The 15,072-nt window shown below is 42.0% G+C and overlaps 1 protein-coding gene across 9 annotated transcripts in view; it reads left to right on the top strand.

Moving 5' to 3' along the window:
- Positions 1 to 15,072, top strand: part of NCOA3 (nuclear receptor coactivator 3) — a 191,549-nt gene that overhangs the window by 97,689 nt on the left and 78,788 nt on the right. The window contains exon 1 of one of the 9 annotated variants that reach the window (XM_014578129.4): positions 12,695 to 13,215. The exons of the other annotated variants lie outside the window; for them this stretch is intronic. The gene's annotated coding sequence lies outside the window, so the exon portion shown is untranslated. Of the gene's footprint in view, positions 1 to 12,694; positions 13,216 to 15,072 lie in introns of those variants that run through there. 9 annotated transcript variants of the gene reach the window in all.

Here is a 15,072-nt window from a genome sequence, read left to right as displayed (position 1 = left end):
CCCCTTGTACAATAAAACTCCAATAGTCCGGCATCCAGTTGTCTGGCACTCCTTATAGTCCGGCATCAACTGGAACCCAGAAATGCTAGGTCAGCTGCTCACATTGCTGGGCTGCTGTGAGCCTCATGTACGCTCGCAGCCCATGCTGTTCTGCTCACGGTCCCCAGCGCACACAGCATCCAGTCTGTATGTGCTAGCAGCCGGCCGCTGAGCACAGGCAGCTGCTTCGGGACCCGGACATAAGGTTGAGGGAGAAGGGAGATTGGGTGACAGCGGGGATGGAGGTATTTGGCTCTGGAGAAGGGAAGGGGAAAGGAGGGGGATTGGGTTGTGCACGGTGTCCTGGCCAGCTCATTGAAAATCTGGCCACTCAGCACACGTGCCCTAGTGCCTGGAGGGAGATGCGCGGCTGTACCGGCGGCTCCGGGACCCAAGCATAAGGTGGGGAGGGGGGAGGTGGATTGGTTGGGAGTATGCCCCCTTATAGTACCTTCTGGTACTCCAGCATATCCAATAATCCGGCACCACCTAAGTCCCAAAGGTGCTGGTTTATCGGAAGTCTACTGTATTTAGGTTTTTTTGTCATTATTGTGTTCGATACAAACTGCCCTTTTATTTTTATTAAAACAAATTTAGAACCAAACTAGCAACTTTTTAATGTTTTAACTATTCAAAATTTCACAAAAGAGAATTGCTGCTTTAAGCTACAAGAAGTTTTATGTCATTAAACCAATATGTGTCAAACTTTTGTCAGTGTGGATTATATTGGAATACAAAGATGCTTCATGGACATTTATTTTGCCATTTGTAGTTATATACAATTATTTCTTGTTTAAGATCTTGTATACTTTTTATTCGAGCAACTCCAGTAATTGCCTACGTGGAAAAGCAATAGTAGGAATGGATTTATTTAATTTTTACCTGTCACCTTAAAATTCAAGAGGTACTTGCACCACAGTTCACCACTGGCCATCAGTAGTCTGAGTTAACAATTTTTTGCAACTTGTATTTCAAGGGAAAATAGCTAAAACACGGAATACATAATTGAGTGTCCATATAATTTGCAAATTCTATATTTTCCTTTTTCTTTTCATCAGTGTCCTTTTAAATGAGTTGAATTCTCAAGATAAATCTGAGTCCCAGTTGTGACTAGTTACACTTCTTAGGCAGTAAATTCTTGAGCAAGGCACTCTACATGCTTTTCATGGAGTCTTGTACAATTTAGCATTTCCCCTGATTTAGGCCTCTGAGTGCTATTGCAGTTTGAATAATAGCTATGTCACACTTAGGGCAGAATATGGTATCTGCCCTGTTTTCTCATAAGCTGGTGGTATGTTCTGTGATTAGTTTTCTCCAAGACCAGTAACACATGTGAACTTCTATACCAGTCTTACCATAAAGACTTAAACAGTCCCCTTAGACTCTCCAGTCTATCTTGCAACATAGACAATTGACTGACAAAAGGTCATTTAAACCAAAAATCACAGTGCTTCAGATTTCTCCTCGTCCCAAGACATCTCCTCGTCACTTCCCTCAGAGCAATTGATACTTTAGATCTTACTCTAAAGACAATGTTGGCAATTGTGATGGTGCATTGGGGACCCCCCAACCCTGCATACCTGTCTGCAGTAAGATGCGACTCCGCAAGCCAGTAGAATAGAGAGGATTTATTGCTTCTCTGAGGTACAGCACAGCCTGGGTTCAATGTGGGCATCGAAGTAAGGGGGCAGGCAGCCTCAGACTCCTTGGGATAGGGGTCTACAGGCCCCTGAACCTCCAATACTCAACTTAGTCTCTTCTCTTCATGATTGCCCAGCCAACACTGCCGCTTCTCCAAAACCACTGAACACACATCCCCTAGGTAGCCACACCCCTTCCTTTGTTTAAACCTCTTCCTCTGGTCAGGTGAGAATCAGTTGGGCCATTGTCTATGTGACATGACAGCCTACAGGGGTGAGCTCCTCTTCTCCCTCCCCTTCCGCCCCCGCTGGGCAGTGCTTACAGACAGAGGCAAGTAGGGGTCACACACAGCAACCAGTGAATGCCCAACAGAGTGGGCCCAGGGCCACTAGAGTTGAGAGCCCCCAACTATGTCACAGCAATCAACTCAATAATAAAGTAACTGAAAGTTTACCACCTAAGATAAGGAATGAGTTATTGAGGATTTAAGACAGGTAAAATATATGCACAGGTGACTCAAAATTTTTAATTCCAAATGGTAACTGTGATATAGTCAACTGCTAGTTTCCCAAAAGTCTTTTCAGGATACTGTATTTTCTGGCATATAAGGCGACTGGGCGTATAAGACGACCCCCTAATTTTCTAGTTAAAAGATAGGTTTTCGTCTTATACTCGCCGTATAAGACTACCCCCCCTTAAGAGGCCAACCGTCAGTGCCCCAGCGCCCCTCCGCCTCCCCGGCTTTGCTCCCGGTGTCCCTGGTCTGCTGGAGACGGTCCCCAGGAGACCAGGGACACCGGGAGCAAAGCCTCTGAGGACGCCGGCAGCGGAACAGCCGCGGCACGTCTGGGCTGCCCCGCTGCCGGAGCCCCTCCGCGGTTTTGCTCCGCGTCTTCCTGGTCTGCAGACCAGGGAGATGCAGAGCAGCTTTTCTCGCCCCGGAGTACATGGGCGGCGGGACCGCGAGGTCCCGCAGTCTGTGTCCTCCGGGGCGAGAAAAGCCCCGTTCGTACCTGCAAGTCGGGGGCTGCCTGTATACCCGGCGTATAAGACGACCCCCGATTTTTGGGGGATGTTTTTTAGCATAAAAAGTCGTCTTATACGCCGGAAAATGCAGTAGTCAAATTGTCTTTGGTGATCTGTTTTGCATCTATTGCACTTCCCAGTATGAGTCCAGAGATAAAGTATATTTCCCTGATCCCTACTTATAGTTTCTTCTTGCTGACAGGGTCACTACCCATCTGGCCTTTTCCTTTGACACAATATAAGGCAGTGTTTCTTAAACTATGTTCTGTGGAACATTGGTGTTCCATGTACAACTCGCAGGTGTGCCACGACCTCTTCTTTGTTTTTGTTAGTTCTTTGTGTTTTGTCTCTTTTTTGTCTGACAATTTTTTTGAAGAAAATTTTCATAAGTGTTCCGCATTTAAAAAAAAAATTATTGTTTGGTGTTCCATGGTCTCAAAAAGTTTAAGGAACACTGGTGTAAGGAATGCATTTTGAGTCTGACTTCTCTCAGTCATTACACAATAACCATTTACTTTGAAATTAGCTCTTTTCTCTTATGAGTTCTTGATTTGCATTCTACAGGGCTTACTTTTTATGGATTATTTAGATAAAGGAGTATACACAATGTAAATGTTTGCTGCTACATTATAAGAGGATGTAGATAAATGAAAACAATGCGCATAACATTCCATTCATTTTCGTGAAGTTTAAACACCAAATAAACTCTTATAAATTTAACAATCATTAACGATCACTAATGCATGAATGAATAAGGCTGGGGTTTTAGCATGAGCTGGCATCTGATCAGCCAGCATCACAAGGTACACAGTCAATAGTCAACATGTTCACCTGCTGGCCTCATAACTTCCAGGGATCATCGCGGATTGCCTCAGCCAGTTGCTTCAGACCTATGAATGGTTTTTTTGTGAGGATGCCATTCTCTCCATCTGAGGTTGTACTCAGGTGGACCTGTTTGTGACTCATCTCAACAAGAAAAAACAGAGATTCTGCTCCTTCCAGGGGCGTGGCAGAGGGTCACTGTTGGATGCTTTTTCATTTGATATGGCTCGATCAGTTCCTCTATGCTTTCTCGTGGATGCTGCTTATACCCACAATTCTCCTCAAAATTCAGCAGGACAAAGAAACGATTATCCTGATCACACCGGCATGGCCAAGGCAGCACTTGTTCACCATGCTCCTGTCCCTGTTAGTTGTCAGGCCCATAATGCTTTGTTGATGCCAGACCTGCTGACTTAGTAATTGGGGCAAGCTATGCCACCTGAACTTGTGTGGTTGCTCCATGGCTGACCCACCTCAAGCTCCAGTGTTCAGACCTGGTCAGGAAGATTCTCAATAGTGGTAGTCGTAGGTATTGCACTAGGGCAACCTATTTAGCTAAATGGAAACAGTTCTCCCAGTGGTACTTCACTAGTGGTATGCTTCCACTCAACAAGCCTTGGTCTGACTGCTCCTAGACTACCTCCTTTCCTTAAAGCAGTGGGCTTTGGCCATCTTGTCTATTTAGGAACACATGGCAGCTTTCTCTGCCTTCCATCTGGGGGTTTGGACTGATGTCTGTCCTTCTTTGGGTACCTGGTAGTGGATTGGTTCCTTAAAGGGTTGGTCTGGCTCTACCTTCTGGTGTCTTAGCCCTTGCCTCCTTGGGAACTGAATTTGCTGCTCTCCTGGCATATGGCCCCTCCTTTTGAGCTCCTGGTCACTTGTTCATTAGCGTACCTCATGTATAAGGTGGCCTTTCTGCTGGTGATTACTTCACCCAGTTGGGTGTCGGAGCTATAAGCTCTTTCCTCTGAGCCACCCTATGTTCTTTGTCTTTATTAAAATAAAAAAAAGTGCAGTTGTGAACCCATCCTGCTTTTCTGCCTAAGGTAGTGTCACCTTTCCATATCAATCACAATATTTTTCTCCCTGTGTTCTCCCCAAAACCTCATACCACAGACAGGGAAGGGGTGCTGCACTCCCTAGCGGTGAAGTATGCCCTTGCTTTTTATCAAGAGTTTATTAAACCATTCTGGTGGTCAATGAAGATTTTTATTTCCATTGTGGACCGCATGAAGGGCCACCTGATTACATCTTAGTGCCTCTCGGCCTGGATCACCACTTGTATCAAACTGTGCTATGACTTGGCCAAGGTCCTAGCCCCACCTATCACAATCCATTTAATTCATGCATAAGCCTTCTCAGTGGCAGCTTTCCTGGCACAAGTCTCGATTCACAACATCTGCAGGGTGGGTATGTGGACCTCCAGTACACACCTTTACGACTCATTACACACTTACCCAAAACCCGGGATGATGCAGTATTCAGAAGAGCTGTACTTCACTCAGCAATGAGTTGAGGTCCGACCCATGTGTTGCTCATGTCCATTCCAGACCCATCCACTTACTGTCTGTCTGTCAAATTGTTCCAAGAAGGGACTGAAGTGGGAGTTAGGTCTGCAGGAGTATATCTGTGGTGCCATGAGGCATCACCACAGGGGATGCTAGAACCAACCCAATGGGTACTGCTAAGGAAAAGCCTTCAGACAATAGTGTATGCAGAGCACATACATTGGAATGGACATGAGCAACACCACTAGAAGAACACTTATTACAAAGATAAGTAACCATTGAAATATTCATTGTACAAATGCAACTCACTCTTATCACACTGAAATTTAGTTTCCACTGCATACAGTATATACACAATAAGTAAGTTCTAAATTTTTGCTCTATTATCAAATGGAGGCAAGATTAGTTGATTTGTAATTAGAAACCTACCCATTCTTAAACTGTACCTGTCAATTTATCAAGAAGATGAGAGAGAGCAATTATGCGGAGTAGGCCTTCAGTTTTCTCATTTTTCCTAGTACTCTCTTTTAACATCACTTTGTCCTTATGCTTGTCTCTAGTATGCAAGAAAGAAACTAAAGGAGAGCAATAATGCAAAGATTTACTTCATACTGCCACCATAGTATTCACTGTATAAGCACTGCCACCATAGTATTCAGTGTATTTCTTCTCCTGCTGCATGGAAAATTAATGCCATGTAAGAGTCAGCATGCCCCAATTCAAGTTGATAAAGTTTAAGGCAGCTGGGGTGTCTGCAAATTGGAATAGAAGAACAATAGGACTTTTTGTGAGTCTGTGAAAAGAAAAAATGGCCAGAACCTCTCCTCCTTGGGCAGAACATTTTATCTGGAACCTGGAGGTATTCAGGTCATTACCCTTAAAAAAAAAAAAAAAAAAAACCCAAAACACTTTAAAATGGAGGATGACTGGTTTGGGAATGGCAAATGAGTGGAAGACTGAACATATTTGCATCTTCTACAAAATGTGGATTTGTTGTCAGACCTATTCAGTCTCTTCTTGAAGAATAGTAGAACTGGTCTGTTCCAAAGTTCTGTTGCAGTGCAATATCAGATGTCTGTTCTGATCACTGAACTGGCTTAGCCTTCTGCTGTCATTTTTGTATTTCTTCACTAGCACATTAGCTAACTCTCTAATTTTAAATAGCATTTGTATGGTCATGTAGGGACAACTTAAATGACCGTTTCAAAAGCAAAATTAAAAGTTAGATGTTTTGATTTCTGTGAAGACCATTTTTTTTTGCCAATTTCTCTCTCCCTGTATTTGTCCTTTAATGTCTCTTAGCTCTAATCTAACATTTCCCCTACATTCAGCATCATCTTCATTAAGAAATGAAACTAGTTTACCATGCCACTTTACCATGCCTGCTAACTGCATTCAAGACCATTATATGTGTGCTGCATATTGAAGTTAGTTTGCCCCGAACCCCCATAAGTCTATTATGTTTCCATTCATACTGAGATGTCTCAGATGTGTATGCTCTTCTGAATTATTTCCTCTCTTCAGCTATAATTGCGATTGCTCCTTTGATTCTCCTCTTAGGCAGGCTGCAGTATTCTACATAAAAAGGAATTTAGGTCACAAATAACTTAAGTATATTTGGTTTGAGCTAGATTAGGAAAGCTGGCTCATTTTTTTAATTAGTAAATGTTTTAAAAATATGGCAAAATTCAGATAAATCGAGACAAGTATTATTCTACCAGTTCTATAAAAATTAGGTTTGAATCTACAACAGCAACAGTGTTTTAATCTGTAGAAGCAGAAGTGTGCAATTGATTAAAAATAGCTGTAATACTTTAACTAATGCTATAGAGTAAAAGATGGCTAGTTGTTTTTCTATCTACCTGTACTAGTGATAGACCACCAGCATTATAAAGAAGGCTTCATAAAATCTGATAAAAGGTCCTTTTATTCTCAGTAGTTTTCATCTCTAGGTAATTTGTTTTGTTATCCTGTACATAAAATGCGCACACAGGACATGTCATCAATCTACTTCTTTAAAGAACAAGGAGGTTTAGAAAGTTCTGATTGCACTTTAAATACACGGGCATTTATGGTAAGAACTTCTGTTTTGGTACCGTCTGTTGTTCAAGATGGATATCTTTGAAGAAAAAATTTCAGATATCCAGTTGGAATTCAGAGCAACACATCAATTGGCTGGTTACATAATTGCATTTTTGTAGTAAGATGGAAAAAAGTAAATAGTCACAAATGCATGTGTATGTGTTAATACTCTTTTATATTAATTCTGAAACATTCTCTGTAAAAAAAAAAAAATCATTTCAGATAATTTTTCTTAATTTCATACCCTTTGGACAGGCTATTCGCGTAGAAAGTTCTTTTCATCATTGTTATCAGTTTCATATTTTTACATTTTATTTTTCTTGGTAATTGATTCTAGGATCAGATATAATCTCCTTAAGTGTTTCAGACCATTGAAATTAACAATTTTTCTTAAATCTAAGAATCTCACATACTTAATAGTCATGGCCCAACACAAAATCAAAAGAAATTGTCTACAAGAGCAAGCTACATTTCCTGTTTTCCGGCACCAGTTAGCTTGTGGTATGGGTACTATATTTTCTAAAGGCCAGTGTATTTTTAAAATATTACAGAAACTACTGCAGGCATATCTTCCAGTGGTTTATGCCACAGCCCCTTGTTCATACATTTTGTTGGTCATTGTGCGAAAAGTATAACTGACTAGTCCTCTTCCTGCCCACAACTTTGTTTTTAGCATACAGTTTAGCTTCTAATTCTTCTACAATGGTATAGTCCTCTTTAGCAGTATCTGTTTCGTTGTTTTGCAGGTATTTGTGCAATAAGAATCTCCAGAGACTGCAGTTTTTCAAGGTTAAGATCAGTAACGTCATTTATGTAAGCCAAGCTGTACGTTCTAGTGAGAGAGCAGAATATTAAGCTGCTGTCTCTAATATGTGTAGACAGCACCAAATGGGTGCGCCTGATTCTTCTCTGGCTAGTGGAAACTAGGTTCTCCAATTTGCCCTTAAAGTTTGGAGTTGATCAAATGTGATATTCAGTAGCGTATCACATTACAAAAAAAAAAAAAAACCCAAGAAATGCCATTGGGTTGGATATAAGGCCTCACTTTGCTCAACCATTTAGGGTGCAAATGGTTTCTTCAAACATCAGCAACAATAACAACGTTTAAATCCTTAAGATAAATTTACACACACATCCTAGATAATTTCTGTGGTGTAAGTAAGAATACTGTGACCTTCTCTTGTCTGTTTCATTTGAGAATATGAAAGCTTTGCCAATATTAGTGGAAGAACACCTTTGAATAGTATTGACAAATAATACGTTTAGATATAGGGAAACAAGACACACAGGATAGATGATTTGAGGAGTATTCTGTACAAGTTCAGGTCTTTGCCAGGGTTTGCCACCATTTCCATCTGATAATCTTCTTATATATTTGAGAGTGAGTCTGTCCAAGAAATCCTCCTAAACAGTACAAGCTAGCACCACAAAATTCAGTGTACAGCTTCCTCTTACCATAACTTAAAGCAGTGGTCTCCAACCTTTTTAACCGCAAGATCACTTTTTCAATTTAAGTGAAATGTAAGATCTACCTCAAACCCAAATATGATTGCCCCACTTTCTTCACACACCTTTTCTGAGGCCCTGCCCCAGCTCCACCCCTTCTCTGAGGCCTCATCCTGTTCACTCCATCCCCCTTCTCCTCAAATCTAACTCACTTTCACCAGGCTGGGTTAGGGAGTTGGTATACAGGGTTCTGGTCTTGGGCCAAAGGATTCAGAGTAGTGATGTTAAGGACTAGTCGACAGGATAGTCAACTAGTTGCTTCTCCCCCTCTTGCTGCCTCTACCAATAGAGGCAGCAAGAGGGGAGAAATAGGAAGATACTTCAAAGCGGCAGCGCTGCATGGAGCCCAAGGTCATCTGGGGAGTCCCTAGCTGATCCTGGGCTCCCCCAGCATTTCAAAGCAGCAGTGCCGCACTCTTGTGTATTTCAAAGCTGGCATGCCACACAGAGCAACATGGCATTTCAAAGCAGCAGTGCTCCTTGGAGCCCTGGGATCAGCTGGGGACTCCCCAGATGACCCTGGGCTCCAAGCAGCATTCCAGTTTTGAAATGTACAAGAATCCCCTGTGCGGGCTCATGTGCATTTCAATAAGGAAGCGGGCATGGAGCCTGGGGCCAGCATGGGACTCTGAGTTCCTCAATGTTCCAACTTTGAAGTGCCCAAGAGCCCCAAGTGAGGCTCTTGTGCATTTCAAAGGTGAAATGTGGAAGTGCCTATCAACTAGTCGAGTAGTCAATGGAAATTCCATTGACTACTCAACTAGTAAATTAATCACTTGTTAGCATCTTTAGTTCAGAATATAGGAGGGGCTCTGGCCTTAGGCCAGCGTGGAGGATTGGGGTTCAGGGTGCAAGCTCTAGGAAGGAGTTTGAGTGCAGGAGAACTCATGTCTGGGGCAGGAGGTTGGATGCAGGAGGGGGTTCATGATGGGGACCAGGGTTCAGGGCGCAAGCTCTTGCTGGGCACCACTTAACTAAGACTGGTTCTGGGTGGTGGAGCAGTGGGGTTAAGGCAGGTGTACTCCTTCCCTGGCCCTGTACCATTCCTGAAAGCAATTGGCATGTACAGCAATGGCTCCTTGGCACCATGTGCTGCCCCTCATCTAGAGGCAGTGAGCCTACAGCTTCTACTGGCCACAACTCCCCGTTACTGAGCAATGGGAGTTGCAGGAGAGGTGTCTGCAGGCAAGGACAGCATTTGGAGATCCCCTGCTCTGCCTTTCTCAGGGGCTGCAGGGACATGCCAGTCACTTCCAGGAGCAACAATCACCACAGGGGTAATTACTCCAGCCACAACAAGTTAGACATTTTAGAACTCACTAATTAAATGTAAGCGTAAGCGATAAAGGAAAACTATGAAATGCACAGACCCATCAAAAACCAAAAATAACCCACTTTTCAAGTAGTAACCACAATCTCCTATGTCTGTGTTGGGTCTGGAGATGAGAGTGAAGGACTGTGTGTGTTTGTGAGAATGAGACACACACACTGTGTGTGAGTGACAGAGATTTGCATTGCCAAGCTTCCTTCATCCCCATCTCTCTCTCTGTGGAGATAGGGTACAGGAGTGGGGGGGGGGGGGGGAGGAAGGACACTATGACATCAGTGCCCCCTCTTCTCCCTACACCCTGCACAGTAAGCAGAAGGCTCCAAGGGGAACAGCTCTAAGGTAGGAGCAGCATGACAGTGGTTTGAGGGGCAACTGAAGTGCCAGTGCTTGATAGCCTCCTGGCCAAACCAGTCAAGATCACCAGTCAGAGCCTCCAAGATATACCAGTAGATCCCGATCTATTGGTTGGTGACCACTGACTTAAAGCAATGTGAGAGTGAGTTTGTGGCAGGAAAGCAGGATGGAATTGGATTGCTTCTCATAAAACCAAAAAAAGAGAGGGCAGAATCACCACATCAAGTACAGTCCTCAAAATTGACATAACTGAGTGAATGTTGTAAGAAGGTTCGGGGGGGCATGGGCTCAGCATGGGTGTGCAGAGTGCCACCTCTGCCCGCTGGCCCCATCCCTGAGGTTCCGCAATAGCTCCATTCCGGGCTGGTATGGGGCTTTGCTTGCTGAAGCTGCAGCTGCAGGGGCCATGGAGAGGGAGAGAAAGCCCTGCAGGATGGAACACCGCATCGTGAGCCCCTCTTCGCCCTACCAAACTTCACACTTTCACCTCCTCATACCCCTAGCCCCCTGCTCTGCCCTTCCATCTCAAAGACCTTGCCCTACTCCTGCACCTGCCATGCCACCAGCCCCTGCCCTGAAGGACCAAGGCAATGCCAGGTCAGTTTTCTAGTACTATATTATGTTTATAACATAATTATTCAACACTAGGAGTAAGTTTGTGAGGGCCCTGATACATGGAATGATTGAGTTGTTGCAAGAGATCTGTGCCGCCTCCAGTTAGATTTCAGCTTTGAGGACTGATTTCCAAAGTAGAATGGAGACTCAAAGGTGTGACCAAGGTATATGGGTCACCACTGTAAAAAGTCTAGGTTTCCTATATGATGAAATGAAAGACTTAGTTTTTTTTTTTAATGTAGTTATCACAGGCACCAGCTTCTTCCAGGAACCAGATGATGCTCAACCCTTGTTTCACCCCAAGTCCCTGCTCCTCCAAGCCCATATGCCTGCCCCACGTCTTTCTCCCCAATTCATTCCCTGAATGCACCCCATCTCTGCTTCCCCCTCTCCCCTAATCTCCATCTGCACATCATGTTACAGTTGATTGTGGTGGGGAAGGGAGAAGATGATTGGGAGGGTAGCAGCAGATGAAAGGTGCTGTGGGAGGGTGAGTATTAAGCACTCACTCTTTCTTTCACTCTGGCATTCTGAGCTGACTGCCCTCTCTTCTGGCACCACAGCAATCCCCGTGGGTGGGTGAGAGGTGTAACTACTGTGCCTTCCCAGCAAAATGTATTTTGAGGGAAGGTAGTGAATTTTGCTCATGTGCAGTGGCTCAGAATTCCCTCCGGAGTAGTATGAGGATCAGTCCTTTGAATCAAAATTTCCCTGAGATGTGGATTTTTAATTGTAAAACATTTCTGCCTTTTCAGCCAATTATTTGTTTTAAAGAAAACGAACAACCAAATTGTTGCTTAAATGCCAATTTCCATATGTACCGGGACTTGAGGTGTATAGGAGACCCAAGCTGGATAGTGACATATTGGTAGTTCCTTAGTTTTTGCAGCTGGTGCCTGTTGCCTCATGCATCCTAAAAATGGATGGCCCCCTGTGCACCAGTCCCCCTCTTGGGGCTTGACTGTCCCATATACTCACATAGTAGTTGGCAAATGACCTGTTGCATCTTCCTGAGTCTGTCGTCTCCACTGGGGGTCCCTTGGTGATTGGATGATGTACTGGGCTGGATTGGAAATTCTTACCTGCTCCTTGGCAGTTGGTTCAATTCTTGTGACATAGCGGTCGCTCAAGCCCCTTATCTGGGTTCTGCCTTTGTTTTTGGTTACATAGTTGGGTCCCACTCTCGCCTTTGTGAGAGCAGTGTGTGTCTGTGTGGGGGAACCTAGATGTTTCCCCACAGTATTTCCATTGGTCCTAAGTGTACATACATTTTGAAAGAGAATTGATACAAAACTCAATTTAAAGTTCAGAGACTTAGCTGGATATTATGTTTCTAAACATCTTGACTTTTGGTGACATTTGTGCAGAAAATGGAATGCCTGTCATTTGAACATATATTTCTTGGATTGTTTTTCTGAAAGCGCTTTTTGGACATGTTTAAAAGATGGCTTGAAAATTTGTTGGCTGCTTAACACAGATCATGTGTGTACAGTAAGTAAATTTCATTGTAAGCACAGCCATCAGTTTCCCCCCAAGACCTCTGTTGCAGGTTTGTTGGTTTGTTTTATCTAAAACTGTTACTAAATGGTGTGTGGGAGTGGTTTTTTGTATTAGTTTTATTTTTTTAAATCCATGATTCTAAACATGTCGGTGAAAACCTTTCTAAAATGTTCCTTAAATTTTGCTTCTTTTATAATCCCTGCCAAAATGGAAAACTTAGAATGAGATCAGTTTAAAATCTAAACACGTATTTATATAAATGCTGTAGTCTGCATGTAATGAGTCTATTTGGAATCTTCAATTGATTCAATTATAACAATGCAGTAAGACTGGAAGGAGTTAATGCTAATTATAATGCTGTGGTAATGCTGAACCTGCCATTCTCAGGAGATCCAAGAAGCAATCTATCAGGGTATGTTGGATCCTAGCTTCCTCAGGTCCCTTGAGACATTTGGCAGAGTGGAATTGCAGAACAAAAATATACATTCTGACATCTTCAGAGTTTCAGGAAGGAGAATGGAGTGGCTGATGACTGGGCAAGGATCACGTGTATTTAGTGAAACAAACTGATGAGTTTAGTTGATTATATTTCCTGTTTTCACCATGAAGTTGATGAGAGCTCTGTTTTTTTAAGTGTTAGATGGTATGTTGCTATCTCCAAGAAGAAAGTGATAATGGTTGCTGTTGAAAACTGGCAGATAGAGCTCTAACTGTACTGAAACTGTATATTTGGAAGATTGCCTCCTCCCTTTTAAGGGAAAAATATTTCCCTAGCTGATTGGTTAAAAGGTAAGAGCTCTTGTATCTGTATCAGCTTGCATGTAGAAAAATGTCTGTCAAGAACAATGTCTTACAGGAACTAATGGATTGTGAGAGAAGATAATGAAAATATGGTAATCACTTCATTTGCATCAGCTTTCATTAATAGAGCAGTATTAAGGTTTTGGTGTTTATTGTATGCCTATTTTAATATTAAACATATTTTGTCAGGAATGTACAAATGAATAAAATTACATTGTTTCAAATATCTAGTTATCAAAATTTCAGGAATAGGAACAAAGCATCTGCTGTGCATAATGATAGCTAATCTTCATTGTCTTCCCTTAAACTCAATTTCAGAAAATTTTGCAAACTTTCTGCTTTAGTAAAAGGAAAAAATAAAAACTTGTGAAGATGGAATTTTTAAAATGAATCCCCAGTTATATCTTTAAATTTTTTTTAATTCAAACTTTAAAATGTTCATACATTTGAATCCTAATCCAAGTGGTGTCTTTCTTTTCATGACTTTAATAGGGATAAACTGTAGATGATTTTGTTGGGGTTTTTAAACAATTCAGTTGGGTATTTGAAACCAAGAACAAATTATTAGTATCAATATCAAATATTAAAAGTAAAACTTGTGCAACTGAGGGTGGGAGATTGTAATCCACATCACTTTTACCTTTTATTTTTTTTATTGAAAATCTCAGTCAGGCCCATTTGTGCATATTGGACAAAGACTGTTTTCTTGGCAGAGCTTTCAACCTTTGTGAGCTCAGGGTCCGAACTCCAATTCCCATGTGGGAGTGAAATGCGAGTAAACACTTACATGATTAATCAGTGGTTTACATTCTGTTTCTAAAAAATAGGGTTTTCAAAGTTCTTAAATATTTTATATGCCCAAAATTGTCAAACTTGAAAATTATTTTAAAACTTATTTCCAGCTGACATGAAATAAAAATTTCAACACTGGTCATTTATGTTTTAAAAACAAATTATTCTGCATTTAGTTATTGTAAGTAAATAAACAATCTTGTAAATGTAATTTCAATCCTGTTTTAACCACCCTAACGTAACTGAAATTATACTATAATAAATACTGCTGTCTCCTGTGTCAGTCTGTAACAGTGGTAATGACAAGCCATTGACATAATCATATAAAAGACTAATTTTGTCTAGAATGTCCAAATACTTACTTGGCATATCGGTTTGTGTAGCATGAAAGTCAATACATTCCACAGTAGTTGGGAGAAATATCAATGATTTTCTTTTAAATGTTACCTTCATATTTTTTAAAGGCAAACACAGTTAAGTATACCATATCTCTTTTAATGAGACTTGATTCATTTTGAAGCTTTATATAATCTACTGTGTCCTTTAATTTAAAATTATAATAATCCCTTGTATAAATTGACATTCTACTGCGGTATATATTAATATTATTTGTCACCCTTCAGATACAACTAATGTGGTAGTTACTTAATTTGAGTGACTGGTCCTTAGTACTAGTAATCTGAACTAGGACTTGTTCTGTGTAATGTGATGTGATGATAACTACAGTAATGTGATGTGATGATAACTACAGTATATTAGAGATGTAATAATATAGTCGATTAACCAACAAGCAATAGCTTAAATGTTAATGCTGTGGACTACACGCATCATCCCCTACCTCTCCAGGACATTTTTTAGCAGGCAGGCCAGCAACCTAGCTCAGTCCCAGCTTGTGCCGGGTCTGGGTCCTACCCCCACTGTGACTCTGCATTTAAAGTGTGTTAGGAGCCAGGTGGGCAGGCTGCCTGGCTAAGTTCCAGCTCACCTTGGTCCAGAAGTCTTCATCTTGCCCCTCCTCCCCCCATCATTCCCCAGGACAGGGGCTGCTGCTGC

Source organism: Pelodiscus sinensis, chromosome 17 (genome assembly GCF_052426305.1).
Source record: "Pelodiscus sinensis isolate ZL-2025 chromosome 17, ASM5242630v1, whole genome shotgun sequence".
NCBI lineage: Eukaryota > Metazoa > Chordata > Testudines > Trionychidae > Pelodiscus > Pelodiscus sinensis.
The sequence above is the reverse complement of the archived record's forward strand: the minus strand, read 5'-3'. Positions and strand labels throughout refer to the sequence as shown.